Source organism: Choloepus didactylus, chromosome 5 (assembly GCF_015220235.1).
Source record: "Choloepus didactylus isolate mChoDid1 chromosome 5, mChoDid1.pri, whole genome shotgun sequence".
Lineage (NCBI taxonomy): Eukaryota > Metazoa > Chordata > Mammalia > Pilosa > Megalonychidae > Choloepus > Choloepus didactylus.
Window position 1 is genome coordinate 58375398 of NC_051311.1, and position 21194 is coordinate 58396591.

General features: G+C 38.1%; 1 protein-coding gene across 6 annotated transcripts in view; it reads right to left on the reverse strand.

Moving 5' to 3' along the window:
- EXOC4 (exocyst complex component 4) overlaps positions 1-21194 on the reverse strand; it is a 953704-nt gene that overhangs the window by 791479 nt on the left and 141031 nt on the right. The window lies entirely within an intron of this gene.

A 21194-nucleotide genomic window follows, 5' to 3' on the forward strand; every position in this document is an offset into this window, starting at 1 on the left:
AATGTGTTCATATTCATACAGAATCTTCTACTGCCCACACAACACTAGATTAAGAAAACAAGTATTTGCCTTTAGTAGCAGACATACTAAAGGACGACCTAAAAACACAAACTAAAATCATTCCGCACCTTACTCCCATCCAAAATTATTAAATAAATAAAAAAGAAATTAAAACATTACATTGCAGTTAACTCAGTTGCCTGGATTCTGTTAGGCTGAAGATTTTCATGACTCATCTAAAAGACAAAAGATCTTTTAGATTAAAATTAAATTACTACATGATTCCTTAAATTGACTTGAATTAGAAACGGTCTCTTAGGGGAAGAAACCTGCTAACCTTAGAGATTATAATTTCTCTTTATTATGATTTCTATCCTTCAGAAAAAATAACACACCCTTATACACATATACTACAAGTGATTTCTGGAGTCACAAAAATGTAGCATAGTAATAAAACACCGGTATTAGAAACCTAGATTTGAATATCAGCTCCCTGTAATACTGCCACAGGACCTTCAATATGTGGTGACTTCTGTGATTCTCAGGTTTCTCAATCACAAATTTCTTCAATCACAATTTCCTACTCACAAATTGATTGTGAGGATTAGATGCAAAAATACATGAGAAAGCACTCCACAAACTAAAGTAACGGTAGGCTGTTTTCTGTACCTTTAACCATACTGTCTAGAGGAACATAAAGAGAGATGGCAGATATTTCAGATGTTCCCAAGGCCCAGCTGCATCTCTATCCTTCCCACAGCTGAGTTAGTAAGGTCCTGCTTGTATTCTGTAAGATACACCAGTATCATTCCAATAAAGTCCCCTCGTTGATTATATTAGTGGAATTTGGGTTTCTGTCACTTATAACCAAAAAAGGCCTAATTCACAGAATAAGTGAGGACACAGGCCCCATTTTATGCTTCTTTGTAACCACGCACACCCCCCAACACATGGCGCGTGTACAGCATGGAGAAGACATGCAGTCAAATTCTGTGGGTGACTGTGATAGCTTGAATCTCTTATGTACCCCAGAAAAGGCCATGTTCTCTTAATTCCGTCTTGTGGGTGTAGACCTATTGTGGATAGGACTTTTTGATTAGATTATTTCAATTGAGATGTGATCCACTCCATTCAAGTGGGTCTTAATCATCCTACCAGGGTCCTTTTTAAGAGGATAAAACACATACAGAAGCAAAGAGATGAAATTAAGAGAAGCTCAAAGAGAAGAGCACCGGAGAAACTGAGAAAGGGAGCCATTGAAGCCAAAAACTGAAAGCAATGAAACCCAGGAAAGAAAGAGCAGCAGATGTCTCCATATGCCTTCCCATGTGACAGAGAAACCCCAGATGCTTGCAACCTGTCTTTAGAGTCCAGGTATCGTCCTGTTGATGCCTTGAGACATTTTCACAGCCTAACAACTGTAAATTTTAAGTTAATAAATCCCCACTGTTAAAAGCCAACCCATTTCTGGTATACTGAATTCCAGCAGCTTAGTTCATGGAGAACTGCAGTATTAGCAGAAGTCCAGTATTAGAAACACAGATCTAGGTTCTTCTACATGTGGCTGACAGCTAAAGCTGTCATAATAGAGACAACCGCTACAAAAGTAAGCCAAAAGTAAGATGATGATGATGAAGATGATGACAATGATGACGACAATAATGACAACTACACCACTAACAGTCACTCTCTACTAATTACTGATAATATGCCAGGCACCATGATAAGTGCTTCACTTGGATTATCTAACTTAATCCTCAGGAAAACCCTATGAAGAAGACACTACTATTATCCCCTATTTTATAGACAAGGAAACTAAAGCTCAGAGATAAGAGAATGAAAGACTCACTTTGTGGAAATGTCTCTATTCAGGATTTTAGAAAAAAAAAAAGAAACTAAGAAAAGACGCCAAAGAGAGAGATCAGTGTCGTACAATGCTAAGGAAACCAAGGCTAGAGTGAGTGTCAATAGAACTGCTATACCACCTCTACTTTCTCAGTTGAAGCTGGTCTTTGTCCCCAATACTCTACTAAAACAGCTCTTCCAAAAGTCTCAAATAATAATTTTACTCATTCAGTAGGCATTCTTCAGTCTGTATTCAAATAACTGCAACACTTGATTCTATTAGTTACTCCCTTCTTGAAACATATTCTACTGGCTCCACAATCCTACAATCTCCTGCTTTCCTTCTACCTTTCTGGTTGCTCCTTCTCAGGCACCTCTTCCTCAGACTGTTCCTCAACCAGTGGCCTCGTCTCAATCCTCAGACTCTCTCTAAGTGAACTCATTTACCACCATGTCTTCAACTATCCACCTGCCAATGATTCCCACACACATCTTCTGGCCAGATGGCTCTCCTGCATTGTAGACCTCAGCCATAGCATGTTTTAAACGGAATTCATTGTACTCCTCTCCAAACGCACTTGCTCCAGCAAACCTTCCTCCCTCATATCCAATCAGTCACCAAGTCCTTTTACGTCTATCTCTACTAGTGCTCAAATGGGTCTACTTCACTCCATTGCCACTTTTACTCTGCTATTCAAGCCATATTGTCTCTTCCCTGGCTGAAAACAGCCTCCAAATTAGTCTCCTTTTCTCCAGGCCCTGCCTCTCCCTGTCTAGACTATAAACTCATTGAGGATAAGAACATCACTGTAAAAGAACATGATCAATGTATTCTGGTATTTATCATTACACCCAGACTGTGATAGGCAATAAATAAGTATCTGTGGAATGAAAGAATGAAAAAAGACCTCCAGCAGAATGGGAGAGATAGAAACCCAATTACAGAAAATAAGTGGTAAGGAAATAAGTGTTATAGATTATAATCCCCTAGTCTTAGAAACCCACACACAGAAAAGTCACACAAAACTATCCTCTCAAAAAGGTAACCTTATCAACCTAAGGATGAGAACCTAAAAAAGGATACAAGCTGAAAAATACATGCATTCAGAGCTAACTTTAATGATACTGCAATAAAATCTATTTTCTATAAGAAATAGAAATGTATTTATTTCTTTATTCTTTAAACACACATCCAATTACCTAGCAGGTTCTTAAAAAAGCCTTTTTATAGTTCTAAATAAAATGTTACTTTTCTTCCAGATCTTCTACTAAATTCATACCCACTGCTCTCCCTACATAACTCATCTTCAAGTGCCACCAGGGGGAAAAAGGCAGAGAATAAGAAAACATTAAGGATAGTCATAGTTGCACAAGGTAAGAAGTGTCTATTCTGTAATGCTGTGTAATCAAGCTGTGAAAAATATTCCATATTTAAGGTAAGATAAGACTATCTGAATCTAAATTTAATATCCAGGAAGCTTGAATTAGTCATTTGGCTGGAAAACCCTTATGTGCAGCCAAAAAGCTGCCTTACGTGGTCATGAAGCAAAGGCACACACAAGGTGGAAAATCAGTTCTGTTCTACTACTTATCTGTTGAAACCTTACTATCATAGTTCTTCATTTTCCCACTGACAGACAAAGGCAGATAACACAGAGTATTTTCCTACTACTATGCTCTAAACAGTAAGAAAATAATGAACTCTAAGCTTAGGTTTTGCATGACCAAATTAAAAGAAAACGATCATCAATTATTTCATATCAAAATGGTCTTATTAGTTTTATCTGCCTGTATCTCACATATACATTTTCCTAAGTTCAGGCTGAGCTGGTATTTTTCCTTTCAAACAGGACATAGATCCCATTTAATCTTCAAGGTTATTGAGTATCTACTTTTAAAGAAGTAGTGATAAGTTTCATCACTTATTAATGGTCTCCATGTAAAAGAAAGTTACTATTTGAAGAGTGCTGACTAATTCTCCATCTGCACGATGAAAAGAACAGGAAAAAAAAATATTAACAATATAGAATGAAACAGTAAAAATAAAAAGAACACTGAACTGGATCCTGGCTCTAGTTACTTCCTCGTCAAGTCAGCCATTCGTGCTCAGTTTCTGAATTCTAGATAGATGACTTCTGATGAAATTCCAGTTCTGAAGTTGTATCAAATTAGTGACTAAAATTAGAAAAAAAAACCCAGGATTTCTTTCTTTGAATTACAGTATTAGTATGCTTCATTCAAAGGTCTGTCTCCCATTACAAAAAAAAAAAGGATATAATCACAGTGGGACTTCAGAAAAATTATCCATAAATCCATTTCCCAGAGATAACCAAAGTTAACATTTCAGGCATATGCTCTTAGCACTTAGTGGTATATTACATGAATGCATAAGATCTCTAGATGAATTGTTTTGATAACCAAGTCATCAGTTTTGATTCTCAAGTGAGCTCATTAGGATCCATTTATTCTTTGGCTGTTGACCACACTTCTTAACCTGACCAGCTATCTCTGAGAGGCCTGCCATTGACACAGTGGGGTTTGGGTAGGAGAACGGGTATGCCAGAGCAAATACTGCCCTTCTCCTGAGAAAAAACAAAATCAGGGTCAGGAAATGACTAGGAACATTATCTTCATTTAAGCCAAAAAGCAAACTTACCTGATGGAAAGGGACTACTTCCAATGTTAATTCTATTGCCAACAAGCTTTATAAACTGTCAAATTATGTCACATTTCCCTGGGTAAATCTGGGATTAATAGTAATGCCCCTACCTGTGATGAGGCCAGTGTTGAAGCTCACTCAGGTGAGATACCAGATGGCAGACTGCTTTGCAAAGCATAAACACTACAAAATTGCAAAATCTCTTGAGATGTTTGTGATGCTAGATAGAGTATTCTCAAACTTTAGCATACATAGGAATCATGTGGAAAGGGTGTTAAGGTATAGAGTCCTGTGGGTTCTGCCCTCAAAGATTCCAATTTAATCCCCCCATAGTGCTAGTAATTTGCATTTATAACTTTAAGTGAAATTGGTGCTGCTGATCCTTAGACCCTACTGTAAACAGTGCTAAGATCTTTCTTTTAATCAGTTCCTCTTATTAGAATATTACCTTTTTTGCATCTTTTTCTTATTTAGTTATTTGACAAACTTCTTGGGCATTTAATATGCGCCCAGCCCTTAATCAGACTGCAAATGTAAAGTTAACCTTCCTCCTGCAAACTCATGGTACAATCTGATTAGGGATTAAAACAAGAGGATGGGCCAAGAGCTAGAGGAACGCAGATGATATGAAATTTGTGAAAAATATGAAGGTTCTTCAATCATACCTGACACCACCTCTAAATATCACCAAGGGAAGAATTTCATTTGTCACAATTATTTTTGTTTGTTTGTTTTACAATGAAAAGAGTTTCAGTGTCAGTTTGAGCCTAGCATGCCTTTTGTAATACCAGAAAGTATACAGAAAGTTACAAGACCTGAGGCAGCTTCCACTATCTGCCAAAGGAAGATATGGCCTTGACACAGCACTAAGGCTGACACTTAAATAAGGTTATCAACAATCCATGAAATAGATTTTATCTAGTATCCCCTTAACTGGTCTTACCTCTAATTTGAACCTGCTCTGGTAATATAAAACAAGAAAAATCAGAAGCAGATTTATTTTTAGTGCTGCTACACATAAAAATTGAAGAAATCTAACCTTGAGTAAGACTTCTGACTCCTATTAAGTCAAGCACCGTTTCTCTACAGACTATATTAAAAGGATAATATACTTTCAGAAAGACAGCTGTCCAACTTCATGTATACAGATAAACAATGGGCATTACTGACATTATCAATTGGCCTTATATATCATGGAGCTATCACAAGTTTATTCATTTAAATCTTTCTAGAAAGTACATAAATTTGGGGCCAGTACTATCTTCCATGGTTATAAACTGTTTATTTTAGTTGACAATTAGAGTAATAAGTTCCATACGCAAATAATTAATTCCTTTTATTTGTTCTAAAAATATTTCAGTAAAGCTGCAGGGGATATATCCTAGTTGAAGAATATGGAATTTCTTCTATATGTCCCTGTTCATCCTATTCATATCCTTCAGTACTTAATAGTTGGGTGTATTTAAAGTATGTTCTCACTGATACATCTAATCAAAAGTAGAGATTTAATCAAATGGAATCATAATCACTGAAGTTAAATTTACTTGCTTCCTGCTTGCTTTGATTCGAATTAACTCCTCATCTAAATTACATCGAGGCCCTTCCTGATTCCAAGCATGTCCAGGTGCTACATGCAGAGCTTGGGAATGGCTACCAGAAGCCACAAGGACAAATGCTTGACCTTGCTTCAAAGCTGATCTTAAATGACTTTTCTGTAAAATAAAATGACCAATTCCACCAAGTCCTGCCTTGCAGATACTTAGAAGAGTAACTAATATAGGAAAAGAGACGAAAGAAAATGTTACTTATTTGAAAAAGAAATACATGCCTGACTCTAGCCACAGATCTAAAAGAAATCATGAGAACTATTTCATTTATTTCTCTTTTCATAAACACTGACTTGCACTAAAAACTAACCTTGGGCCTGAGCCTTTAGATTTGATCACAGATAAAACTACTCTATAAGAATGGTCTATTACATCAGCATGCTCTCACACTGAGTTCTGTTCTCCCAATTGAAAATACATTTGAAAAGTGTATTTTTTCAACTTCTAGAGCAATAGTGTGTTTCAGCAAATATAAAGGCTCCATAGACTAAGAAAGAAGGAAAAAAAAAATTTAGGAAATGAGGCAAACACCAACCTTGAAAAGAACCATGACTATAAAGTAAATAATTCACGGTTAGAATTATTCAGCAAACATGCAGCTAACACTGCCAGAAACATAGGAGCCAGAAATGAAAGGGGCGGACAGTCCATTACAATACAGTTCAATAAGTGTTACATCTGATAAAAGTAGAATAGCCACTCCTTCAGATTCCAGATGTATTAAAGATCTACTATTAAGGCTGAAAGTATGAAAGTGCTAAAGAAAGTTTGGGAAAACTTATTTATCATCTCAGAGTGCTAAAGACCTAAGTCTTACACAAACCCCAGAAGCTGTAAAAGAAAACATTGATAAATATGACTTCATAAAAATAAAAACAAAGATTCTCGTGGTTAGAAACATTATAAACAGTCAAAAGACAAACAGAAGGGGGGGGCAATACTGCAATACATATCCCAATAAAAGAATTAATTCCTTAATACATAAAGAGCTCCTCCAAATCAATAAAAAGACAAACAACAAACTAGAAAAATAGATATTTCACTGAAAAGGACATACACATTATTTGAACATTGTATTATCGAAAATTTCAAACCTAAGAAAAGGAAAATAAACAGTATCACGAACCCTTCTGCACCCATCACTCTGCTTCAGTATTTATAACTTCATGACTAATCTTGTTTTATCTTTATCTCTAATCACTCTCACCCCAGGTCATTTTGAAGAAAATCCCAGATATGAAATTAAACCTCACTCATCAAAAGAAAAATATAACTCAAAACCATCTCAGAAATACAACTTTTCACTTATTAGATTGTGAAAGCTAAAAAAGTTCAATAATACAATCTGTTGGCAAGGAATATAGGAACATTCAAACATTATTGATGACATTAAAAATCAGTATTATCCCAAAGAAAAGCACACTTGGCAATAATCATCAAAAAACACAGAGGTCAGCAAAACTTTGAAACTGGCATATCAAGAATCCAGCTGCTTTCCTTCTTGCATCTTACTTGTCGACATCATGCTAACTGCACAACTTGTAAAACACTGGTAGGTGATATCAAATGAAAGGAGCTTGACAATCACAAGCAGTATAAAATAACAGTAAAGTTGTCTTATTTTATTATTAAAAAAAAAATTAAAGACACCTCCTAACACTCATTTTCCCAAACTAGATCAGGTCCATCTGGTTCATATGCTCTCATGGCACACTGTTTATCCTCTATAGTACTTACTACAGCTGATAATAACATACTTGCCTGGGGGGTTCTCTCTGATTAATGTCTTTTTTCTCCTCTATACCTTAAACTCCATGATGACAGGAACCGTGTCTGTTTTACTTCGGATTTTTGCACAGTGCATAGTCCATGGCAGATATCCAATAAATGCGATTTTAATTCACTCTTTCATTCAACAAATATTTTATTATAAATCAGGTGGGCTCTGTCCTAGATTCTGTGATATGGGGTCAAACAATGCAAAATAGCTCAATCCCTTCTAGAAGCTTCCATTCAAGGGCAGTCACAAACTAACCAAATGCACACACATATATCAAAAACAGAAACTCAATGAACATGAAATGTCTCACATTCTTTCAAATATTGAAATTCAGTTTTCTGGAAGTTTATACCCCAATAGGCATTTGTTTTAATAATTTCTTATGATTAAAATAACTTGAGTAATATTTTAAATTAATTTGAAAATAATGAATTTACTTTTCACTATAAGTTAATATAGCAGTTGCAAAATAGAGAAAAAAAAAAAAAACTACAGCCTTTACTGCCTGTGGTAGTTTGAAGTTCTATGTACCCCACAAAAGGTCATGTTCTTTTAATCCATTCCTGTGGGTGTAGACTTATTATGGGTAGGACCTTTGGATTAGGTTATTTCAACTGAAATGTGTCCCAACTCATTCTAGGTGGGTCTTAATCTAACTCTTGCTAGAGTCCTTTACAAGAAGATAAAATACATAAAGAAACTAAGGGATGAAATTCAAGAGAGGTTTAGAGAAAAAGCCCCTTGAGGAGCTGAGAGAGAATACACTGGAAACAGAGACAAGGCTGAAAGCAATGAAATCCAGGAGAGAAGGACCAGCAGATGTTCCCATGTGCCTGGCCAGGTGACAGAGGAGTCCGAGATCACCAGCCAGCAGCCTTTCTTCAGGGAAGTTATCATCCTATTGATGCCTTAATTTGGACACATTCTTGGCTTTAGAACTGTAAATTTGTGAACTAATAAATTCCCATTATTAAAAGCCAATCCATGTCTGGTATACTGCATTTCATCAGCTTTAGCAAACAAAAACAGTACCTAAAAAAACTATTAGCATTAAACTATATTTCTTCACAGTGTTTTCCATGTATCTTTCTTCAATATCACAATAAGCACAGAACATGTTAAGGTTCACCTTTGCCTCTGATCTCAGAAACTTAATCTTCATTCATAACAAAGGTCAAGGAACATCCTGAAATGGTCTCCTTCCAAAAGGAAAAAGGGTCCCTGGCAGCTGAGGATCCAACTTCTTCAACCTTTTCTATCTTCTTCATGACTAATGGTTTTACCAAAGTCAAACAAGGCCTCCAGCATCTTCCGTTGTAATGAATTTTCTGCCTTCATATTTAAACAGGGCCATTTTCACACTGACGGAGTAATTGCTTCCCACATGCCATTCATTCTCTTTTTCCATTTTCTTCTCTCTCCCACAGTTTTGACAAGATATTGCACCTTCGATTTTGCCTAAGAGTCATCCCCAGAGAACCTCTTTTGATGTCAGATGAGGCCTCTCTAAGCCAACTCTGCAGATGGACTCACTGCCCTCCTCCCTATGTGGGACATGACTCCCAGGGATGTAAATCTCCCTGGCAATGTGGGACATGACTTATGAGGATGAGCTTGGCCGTGGCATCGTGGGATTGAGAAAGCCTTCTTGACCAAAAGGGAGAAGAGAAATTAAACAAAATAAAGTTTTAGTGTCTGAGAGATTTCAAAAGGAGTCTAGAGGTCATTCTGTAGGTTACTCTTATGCATTATATAGATATCCCTTTTTAGTTTTTAGTATGTTAGAATAGCTAGAAGGAAATACCTGAAACTGTTGGACTGCAACCACCAGTGGCCTTGATTCTTGAAGATAATTGTATAACTATATAGTTTATATGGTGTGACTGTGTGATTGTGTAAACCTTGTGGCTCACACTCCCATTTTCTAGTGTATAGACAGATGAGTAGAAAAATGGGGACAAAAAGTAAATGAATAATAGGGGTAGGGTGGGGGAATGGGATATTTTGAGTATTCTTTTTTACTTTTATTTTTATTCCTATCTTAATTTTGGAGTAATGAAAAAGTTCAAAAATTGTGGTGATGAATGCACAACTATATGATGATAATGTGAACAACTGATTGTACCCTTTGGATGATTGTATGGCATGTGACAATATCTTAATAAAATTGCATTAAAAAAAGATACTGCACCTTTGGGAAGATTTTTTTCTTCTATCTATTCCTCATGCTTTGCTTCCTTGTTAAATATTGAGATTTTTTTCTTCCACCTATTCCTCATGCTTTGCTTCCTTGTTAAATTGGAGAACTTACTTCAGTTCAAAAATGAAACAAAAATGATATAAAAATGCTCATAAGTTAGATTTTGGAAAAGAATCAACAATTAGGCAGCAGGAGCTGAAGAAATGTTGTAAGTTGTAAAGGCTGCAGGCCTTCAACATCTGAAGTTGAAGATGCTGCCTGCCTTTCTGGGGAAATTATGGGTAGCAGGTGGTTCTCGTAGATTAACAAGACACATGTTACCCTAATGTTTATCAAACTGACAACAAAAGTAGTTGAATATTTTCCTTTAATAGTAACTGGAGGCTTATAGACACTAGATAGATTACAAATGAAAAGAAAAGACAAAATATTTCTTCTACTATCCCAGCAGATAATAAAATAAATTAAAAAGTGGGGCACCAAAACAAATTCTAAAAAGTGGCTGAAAAAGTATTCCGACTCTTTAGCAATGGAAAGCAAGACAAGAATTCACTAACTTGGTTGCTTCTACAATGCTAGCACACAACATTAATTCTCTTTACATAAAGACAAATGAAAACAGGCTTGATGCATCTCAACCAAAATATACTTAATAAGATGATAAACAATGAAACTTATAGGGAAAGTTACTGTACTGGAATCTTGCCTTAGAGCAGCATCTATAGGCTAATGTTTCAGAACAGGCTGTTTCATTGGTGGATAGGGGAAGAAAATATATATTGAAGAGGGAGGATTCATGGTTCGTTTTACCTGTGCTCCAATTTTATTTAAGAAAAACAGATTGTGCCAGTGTGAAACTGTTATGGACCCAGAAGAGCCATGATCTTTAATCCAATCTTGTTAGGCGGAACTTTTTGATCGAGTGTTTCCATGAAGATGTGACTCACCCAACCATGGGTTAGACCCCACCCATCCAGTGATTAGTTCTTTGGAGTACTTTAAGAGAGCTCATGGAGAGGAGAAGCTCAGAGAAGCTATGAGAGACATTTTGAAGAGAAGCTAAGATATGTAATCCAGAATTTGACCCCAGGAGAAGGTAAGAGCTGACACAGACCCAGATGTTTGGAGAGGCTGGGAGATGCAGCAGAAGGATGTTTGGAGATGCTAAGCTAAGAGATGAAGCCCAGAGTTTGCTCCAGAGAAATTAAGAGAGGACCCCCAGATGAAATGCTCTGGGAGAAAGAAGCAAGGATGCATAGAAGCTGAGAGAGAGAAGCTAAAAGAGAGAGAAGCCCAGAGACATTTTGGAGAAAGTCATTTTGAAACCAGAACCCAGGAGCAAAGGACCAGCAGATACCAGTCATGTGCCTTCCCAGCTGACAGAGGTGTTCCAGACACTACTGGCCTTTCTTCAGTGAAGGTATCCTTGTATTGATGCCATAGTTTGGACACTTTTATGCCTTTGAACTATAAATTTATAACCTAATAAATCCCCTTTATAAAAGCAGCCCATTTCTGGTATTTTGAATAGTGGCAGCTTTAGCAAACCAGAACACAGATTCTTATACCTTTACTCAAGAGATTCCCTGAATGGTAAATAATAATAAAAATAATAATAATGCCAAGTATTGTAATTTTACTCCTCTCTAAAGTAAATGCCACTAACACCCTCTCAAATAAAATTTGATGCACACAAAGCACCACGCAAGCTTCAAGGGTTAACTGACAATATCTTTCCAAAATTCCAAACCTCCGGAAGCAAAATGTCAATCATTTTTAAATGCAATTTTATTGAGATATATTCACACCCCATATAATCCATCCAAAGTAGACAGTCTCACAGTATCATCATACAGTTGTGCATTCATCGCTACAATCAATTTCAGAACACTTTCATTACTCCAAAATAAAGGGAAAAAAATAAAAATAAAAATAAAAAAGAACACCCAAAACATCCCATACCCCTTATATCCCCCCCATTATTCATATATTTTTTGGTCTTTATTTTATTACTCATCTGCCCATACACTGGGGTAAAGGGAGTGTCAGTCACAAGGTTTTCACAATCAAACAGTCATGCAATAAAAGCTATATGGTTATCCACTCATCATCAAGAATCAAGTCTAATGGATTACAGCTCAACAGATTCAGGTATTTCCTTCTATCTGTTCTGATACAATAGAAACTACAAAGGAACTTCTATATAATGCATAAGAATAACCTCCAAAATGACGTCTTAACTCTATTTGAAATCTCTTAGCCATTGAAACTTTATTTCATTTCATTTCTTTACCTCTTTATTCAAAAAGGCATTCTTAATCCCACGATGCCAGGCCAGTCTCATCCCTTGGAGTCATGTCCCACGTTGCTAGGGAGATTTACATCCCTGGGAGTCATGTCCCACATAGGGAGGAGGGTTGTGAGTTTATCTGCATATTAGCTGAGAGAGAGGCCACATTTGAGCAACAAAAGAGGGTCTCTGGGGGTAACACTTAGGCACATTATAAGTAGGCTTAGCCTCTCTTTTGCAGGAATGAGTTTCATAAGGGCAAGCCACAAGACCTAGGGCTTGACTTATTAAATTGGGAGTCCCTAAAGCTTGCAAGAATATCAGGAATTTCCCAGGTGGGGAAGCTTAATATTTCTGCATTTGTCCCCATTCCCTCAAGGACACTTTGAAAATACTTTTTTAAATTTTTTTCCCAAAATATTCTGAGATGTATCAGAGTATTACATTAATCTGTGCAGAATAAGATCTCATTCCCCATTCTAGGTTCCATGTAATTATGTTGTTTAAATAAACTGACCATTCAGGTTAAATTAGATAGTGTGCTACAGAGAATATAAATTTTTTACCAAATAAACATCCCTTAAATAACAGTTAAAATCAGGAATAGATGTGATTGCTGTAAGAGCTTACAATCTAGGAACCTTTACAATAAGCCTTATTGAATATTCTACTCCTGCATCCTCGATTGCCCAATCTCTGCCTATGTTCTATCCCGATATCCTATGCTCTCGAATTCAATTCTCAACATTTGCTCATTAATAGTTAGTTTATATTAGTGAGGTCTTACAATATTTTTCCTTTTGTTTCTGGCTTATTTCACTCAACATAAGTCCTCAAGGTTAATTCACCTAGTTGCATGCCTCACAAGTTCATTCTTCTTGCAGCCCCTCAATATTCCATTGTATGTATACACCACAATTCACCCTTCCATTCACCCATCGATGTACCCTTAAGCCATCTCTATCCATCACAAATCATGAATACTGCCACAATAAACACCAGTGAGCAAATGCCTATTCGTGTCCCTGCTTTCAGTTCTTCCAAGTATATACCAAATAACAAGGTTGCAGGATCATATGGCAACCCTATACTTAGCCTCCTGTAGAACCACTACACTGCCCTCCAGAGGGGCCACACCATTCTACTTCCCCACTAACAGTGAATAGTTATATCTCTCTCGCCACATCTTCTCCAGCACTTATATCTTTCTGTTTATTTTTTAAACGGTTTTATTCACACACCATACAATCCATCCTAAGTGAATAATCAATAGCTCCTGGTATAATCACATGGTTATGCATTCACCACCACAATCTATGAGAACTATTCCATTTCTTCAACAAAGAAAGGAGAAAAAAATAAAAGAATAAGAATAAAAATAATTAAAAAGGAGAAACAACAAGAATCCCCATACCCCTCTCTTATATCCCTCTCTATTGACATTTAACTTTGATGTATTGCCTTTGTTACAATTAATGGAAAAATATTACACTGTTACTGTTAAGTATAGACCCTAGTTTGCATTGACCGTATTTTTTTCCTATATACCACCCCATTTTCAACACCTTGTAATGCTGACATTCACTTGTTCTCCTTCATGTAGGAACTTTCTTTTACTTCTATATTTAATCATCACTGCTCACTCTAGGTTTTGCTAAGTTATACAGTTCCTGTTTTTATCCTCCACCTTTCCTTCTGGTGTCATACATGCCCCTAGCCTTCCTCTTTCAACCATACTCACACTCAGCTTTCTTCGTTATACTTACAATATTGTGCTACCAAAAGACAGTACTCTGCTTTCCATTTCTAGATGTTCACAATCAATCCTGTTGAACATTCTGTTTTTCGTCAGCATCAAATGCCCAATCTCTACCCTCTTTCCACCTCTTGATAATGCATTATTAACTTAAAATTCTCAGAGTTTGCTTACAATAGTTAGTTCATATTAGTGAGACTGACCATCAAGTATTTGTCCTTTTGCTCCTGGCTAATTTCGCTAAACATAATGACCTCAAGGTTCATCCACATTGTTGCATGCATCATGACTTCATTCTGTCTTACAGCTGTGTAATATTCCATTACACACACACACACACACAGTCACAGAAACACATCCCCCACAATATGTTTATCCACTCATCTGTTGATGGACATTTGAGCTGCTCCCATCTCCCGGCAATCATGAATAACGCCTCTATAAACATCAGTGTACAAATGTCCATTCGTGTCCTAGCCTTCAGTTCCTCTGAGTATATACCTAGTAATGGGACTGCTGGAGGAACTGCCTGAGGAACTTCCTGAGGAACTGCCAAACAGCCTTCCAAGTGGTTGCACCATTCCACATCCCCTCCAACAGTGAATAATTGTACCTCTTTCTCCACATCTTCTCCAGCACTGTAGTTGTCTGTTTTCTGGTTTTTTTTCCCTCTATAATGGCCATTCTAGTAGGTATCAGATGATATCTCATTATGGTTTTGATTTGCATCTCCCTAATAGCCAGTGAAGTTGAACATCTTTTCATATCCCTCCAAGTCATTTGTATTTCCTTTCTGGAAAAGTGTCTGTTCAGTTCCTTTGCCCACGTTTTAACTGGGTTGCCTCTCTCTTTGAAGTTGAATTGTAGGATCTCCCCATATATTCTGGATATTAAACTCTTATCTGATATGTAGTTTCCAAATACTGTCTCCCATTGTGTAGGCTGCCTTTTTACTTTCCTGACAAAGTACTTTGATGTGCAAAAGTATTCAATTTTGAGGAGATCCCATTTATCTTTCTTCTTTCATTGCTCGCACTTTGGGTGTAAGGTCTAGGAAACCACCTCCTATCATAAGATCTTTATTTCCCTACACTTTCTTCTAAAAGTTTTATGGTCTTAGCTCTAATGTTTAGGCTTTTGATCCATTTTGAGTTAATTTTGCATAAAGTGTGAGACAGGAGTCTTCTTTCATTCTTCTGGATGTGGATATCCAGTTCTCCAAGCACTATTTGTTGAAAAGGCTGCTCTGACCTAGTTGACTCAACTTGACCACCTTATCAAAGACCAACTGTCCACAGATGAGAGGGTCTGAATACTTAATTCCATTCCATTTGTCAGTATACCTATCTTTATGCCAGCACAATGTTGTTCTGACCACTGTAGCTTTGTAATATACTTTTAGGTCAGGTAGCATGAGACTTCCCACTTCATTTTTCTTTCTCAAGATATTTTTGGCTATTTGGGCACTTTGCCCTTTTAAATAAATTTGATCATTGGTTTTTCTATTTCTGCAAAGTAAGTTGTTGGGATTTTAATTGTTAATTCATTGAATCTATAAATCAATGAGGGTAGAAATGACATCTATATTTAGTCTTCTAATCTATTAACACAGTATGCCCTGCCATTTATTTAGGTCTTCCTGGATTTCTTTTAGCAATTTTGTGTAGTTGTCTGTGTAGAGGTCTTTTATGTCCTTGGTTCAGTTTATCTCTAAACATTTTATTCTTTTGGTTGCTATTGTAAATGGAATTTTTTTCTTGGTTTCCTCCTCAGCCGGCTCCTTACTAGTGTATAGAAACACTAATGATTTTTGCAAAATGCCAATCACTTTTGCATGACAGTGGTCCAGTTTGCTCAAGCTGCCACTATTTAAAATACCAAAAATGGGCTGGCTTTTATAAAGGGGACTTATTAGGTTACAAATTTACAGTTCTAAGGCCATAAAAGTGACCAAACTAAGGCATCAACAAGAGAATACCTTCACTGAAGAAAGGCCAATGGCATCCTGAAGATTCTGTCAGCTGGGAAGGCACATGGCTGGTGTCTGATGGTCCTTTGTTCCTGGGTTCTGGTTTCAAAATGGCTTTCTCCAAAATGTCTCTGGACTTCTGTCTTTTAGCTTCTGTCTCTTAGCTCCTGTGCATCATTGCTTGTTCTTTCAGGGCGTATCTCTGTGAGCATCTGGGAGTCCTCTCTTAGCTTCCCCAGAGCAAACTCTGGGCTTCATCTCTTAGCTTAGCATCTCCAAACACCTTTCTGTCTGCGTCTCCAAGCGTATGGGTCTGTGTCAGTTCTTAGCTTTTCCCAGGGGGAAATTCTGGATTACATATCTTAGCTTCTCCTTCTCTCCATGAGCTCTCTTAAAGGCCTCCAGTGAGCTAATTAAGGCCTACCCAGAATGGATGGGGTCACACCTCCATGGAAATGATCTAATCAAAAGGTCCCACACACAATTGGGTGGGTCACATCTCCATGGAAACAAACTAATCAAAAGGTCCCATCCTAATCAAAAAACTAGGAAGTCTACTCCGTAAGATTGCACTAAAGAATATGGCTTTTGGGGGAGGAACCTAAGATGGCGACTAGGTGAGACAGAGGAAAAAACACCTCCGTGGGAAATACTAGATAAAAACCCAGAAAAGACCCAGAACACCACTTCCAAAGTAGCACCAGCTGGACAAGTTCTGCTAAAGCCATAGGGAACGTGCGTTTGGTGAAACCAGGAGTCTGCATTCTGAAACGAGTGAGTGAGTAGGCTGAATCCCTCGGCCACGCTGCACTGGGGGGAAATGGTGGGTTGGAGTTTTTAAAAAAATAAAAGAAGCCTGGGAACAGCTGCAGATAAGATGGGAGCGGTCTGGACTAACGCCTCAGTGTCTGGGGTGGAGGATACCCTTCCCACACCCACTGCTGATTGTCTCGGGTCCACGGAAACTGCACAACTTGCAGCAGTCTCCCCAGCGGGTGGGGCGACTCCTGCCCGGGGCTGAACACACAGCACAGAGCCGAGCTGAGAAACCCAGCCTCGCAGCCGTCTCCCCAGCAGGCAGGGCTGTCCTGCCTGGGGCCGAACACACAGCACAGAGCCCAGCCGAGAAACCCAGCCTCCCAGCCATCTTCCCAGTGGGCGGGGCTGCTCCTGCCCAGCTGAACACACAGCACAGAGCCGAAACAAGAAACCCAGCCCGACAGGGAGTCTTTCCCACAGCACCGCTCACACGACACAATATCGGCCGTGGACAGCGGCCGTGAATACACGCACGGCTGATTGTCCCGGAGCTGGGAGAGCGGAGCTGTGAGGAAAGGGGGAAGTTAACGCGTCCCATTCAACCATCTTTGAAGCGGGCTGGGAACACCCCTATACAGCCCGGCGGCCCAGGGCTTCCCTGGAGGCCGGTGATCACTTGTGACGTGGCACGGCCCTCCCCCCTAAACAGAGGTCCTGGGAAAGTGTCCCGGCCCGCGGGACATTCAACGGAGGCTCCGAGTCCTGTGAGGGAGGAATGGTATGGGACAAGAGACACGAGGAATGACAGCAAGACAGGTTTCTGATCAAGCTGCAAAATTTTATTGAAGAGGCAGGGTATATATACTCTAAGGGTGGAGGGAGTGGCTAGTAAGGACGGATGGCGATCTAGGATTGGCTGCTGCTGTTGCTAGGGTGGAAGGCAAACGTAGGGGAATTGGCGGTTGCTGTTGCTGGGGGTCTGGGATTGGTGGTAGCTGTTGCTGGGGTGGATGGCCAATGGGCGGCTACTGTTTAGGCGTGAACTAGCTACTGCTTAGGCGGGAACTACTGTTACTTCCTAGAAGAAGGCTAATTATAGCTTAGGCTGTTCTTGCATCAGCCCTGGCGGCCATGTTGCATGTTACCGGTATCACTGAAGGTGAATATTATATATGCTACCTTAATTGTCCCCAACAGGAAAGCACAACAGGGAGAGGGGAACTGCTCAGAAATCCCAGGGAACCTACGCCAATACCAAGGACTTTTGTGTTAGCAGCAGAGAACAGCCTTAAATCTCCAGGAACACCTGGGAGGTTTGACTGTTAAACCTGCCCTTCCTCCCTAACCACTCAGGCACACACCCCTCATTGAGGGCAGACAGCACCGACAACACACCCAAATTAAGTGCACCAATTGGACCCCAAAAGAATCAGATCCCCACATACCACAAAGTTGGGGAGAACTGACTTGAGGGGAATAAGTGACTCACGGACGCCATCTGCTGGTTAGTTAGAGAAAGTGTATGTCACCAAGCTGCAATTCTAACAAATTAAAGATCAAGTAAAGCAAATGCCAAGAGGCCAAAAACAACAGAAAATCTTAAAGCATATGATAAAACCAGACGACATGGAGAACCCAAACCCAAACACTCAAATCAAAAGATCCGAAGACACACAGTTCCTGGCAGAATTAATCAAAGAACTACAGACAGGCAATGAGAGCATGGCATGGAATATAAAAGACTTAAAGAAGAGCATGGCACAGAATATAAAAGACATAAAAAAAGACCCTAGAAGAGCATAAAGAAGATATTGCAAGAGTAAATAAAAAAATAGAAGATCTTATGGAAATTAAAGAAACTGTAGGCCAAATTAAAAAGACTCTGGATACTCATAATACAAGATTAGAGGAAGCTGAACAACAACTCAGCCTCCTCGGGGACCACAGAACAGAAAATGAAAGAACAAAAGAAAGAATGGGGAAAAAATTGAAAAAATCGAAATGGATCTCAGGGATATGACAGATAAAATAAAACATCCAAATTTAAGACTCATTGGTGTCCCAGAAGGGGAAGAGAAGGGTAAAGGTCTAGAGAGAGCATTCAAAGAAATTGTTGGGGAAAATTTCCCAAACCTTCTACACAATATAAATACACAAAGCATAAATGCCCAGCGAACTCCAAATAGAATAAATCCAAATAAACCCACTTCGAGACATATTCTGATCAGACTCTCAAATACTGAAGAGAAGGAGCAAGTTCTGAAAGCAGCAAGAGAAAAGCAATTCACCACATACAAAGGAAACAACATAAGACTAAGTAATGACTACTCAGCAGCTACCATGGAGGCGAGAAGGCAGTGGCATGACATATTTAAAATTCTGAGAGAGGAAAATTTCCAACCAAGAGTACTTTATCCAGCAAAACTCTCCTTCAAATTTAAGGGAGAGCTTAAATTTTTCACAGACAAACAAATGCTGAGAGATTTTGCTAATAAAAGACCTGCACTACTTCAGATACTAAAGCGAGCCCTACCGACAGAGAAACAAAGAAAGGAAAGAGAGATATAGAGACTTTTAACAGACATATATAGAATATTGCATCCCAGGTCACTGGGACACACGTTCTTCACTAGTGATCACAGATCTTTCTCCAGAATGGACTGCATGCGGGGACATAAAAACAAGCTTCAATAAAATAAAAAATAAAAAAAATGAGTTTGCTCAAAGCACATTCTCTGACCACAATGGAATACAAATAGAAGTCAATAACCATCAGAGACTTGGAGAATTCACAAACACCTGAAAGATAAAAATGAGGGGGAGATGAAAACATTCCCAGACAATCAAAAGCTGAGGAACTTCATCACCAGTAGATCAGTCCTAAGTAGGCTCAAAGGAAGGGACACTAAACAATTGACTGAAACCACATGAAGAAATAAAGATTTCCAGTAAAGATCACATGGTAAATATAAAGACCATTACTACTGTATTGTTGATTTATAACTCCACTATTTACTTTCTACAGGATCTAAAATACATAAACTGTAATGATAAATCGGTGGTTTTGGACTCAATGTAAAATATGTAATTCTTGACAAGAACTACATAAAGATGGGGAATGGAGGAGTATAGGAACACAGTTTACGTGTCCTATTGAAGTTAAGTTGGTTTCAAAGAAAAACAAGATTGTTATAGATTTAAGAGGTTAATTTTAAGCCCCATGGTAAACACAAAGAAAGTATCAAAGAATATGACCAAAGAGATGAAAAGTAGAATAGGGGTTCTAAGAAGTGGGGGAAGAGGCAATGGGGAGTTAAGAAATGAGAGTAGGGGTTTTGGTTTGGGGTGAAGGGAAACTTCTAGAAATGGATGGTCAGAAGGTGATAGCATTGCAACATTCTAAATGTGATTAATCCCACTAAGGGAATGCTAGGGAGGGTTGGAATAGGAAGATTTAGGCTATATATATCTTTCCACAATTGAAAAAAAAAAATTAGACCGTCTAAATAGACGAAAATTAAATGCCAAGGATGATCCTGGAAGGGATCTGAAGTCGGAGGAGAGGAGGCTCAAAGGAACACAGATGGGACACAAGAAAAAAAAGGAAATACAGAATGTAAGCTTTGTATCAATGCTGAATTTCCTGAACTTCTTAGCTGCGTTTAATGATATTGCATAAAATAATGTTCTTGTTCATAGGAAAGGTATGTATGAATTATATTGTTTGTTCAAAGATAAAAAAAAAAAAAAAAAAAAGAATATGGCTTTTGTGAGGGACATAATAGATTCAAACCAGCACAGTTCACATGGAATTAATCATTGAAAAGTTTTAAAGCATTTGATGGCACACAACCATCAGACTGACTCAAAATTATCAGCCATTTGGAATCCTAACCCAAGAATTTAATCTTTGCTCTTCAAAAGAAAATGGCTGACCCCAAATATTCGCTTTCTTTATACAATTTTATTTAATAATAATAAAGCGTTTAGGTTCAAATTTTCAGAGTGGTATAATTTATAAAATGGGTTCATGCCATAGACACTAAACCAACACAAATACCTATTCACTCGTTAGTGCCCAAAATATTCTGTCCACAAAAGCCTTTTAAAATATTGACAAAAATAATTCAAAAATTTAAAGAAAGTCTGAAGGATTCCACGCTAAATAAGTTATTATTATTTTATTCTTTAAATGTGTTTATTTTCTTTAAAAAAAAAAAGGCCCTAGGTACAACAGTAGGATTTCCTTAATAACTTGCCTAAAAGATGTCATAGGGAACAATGATCCTCTTCTACACACTATTACCTCCCAGGAACTCATACCACTTG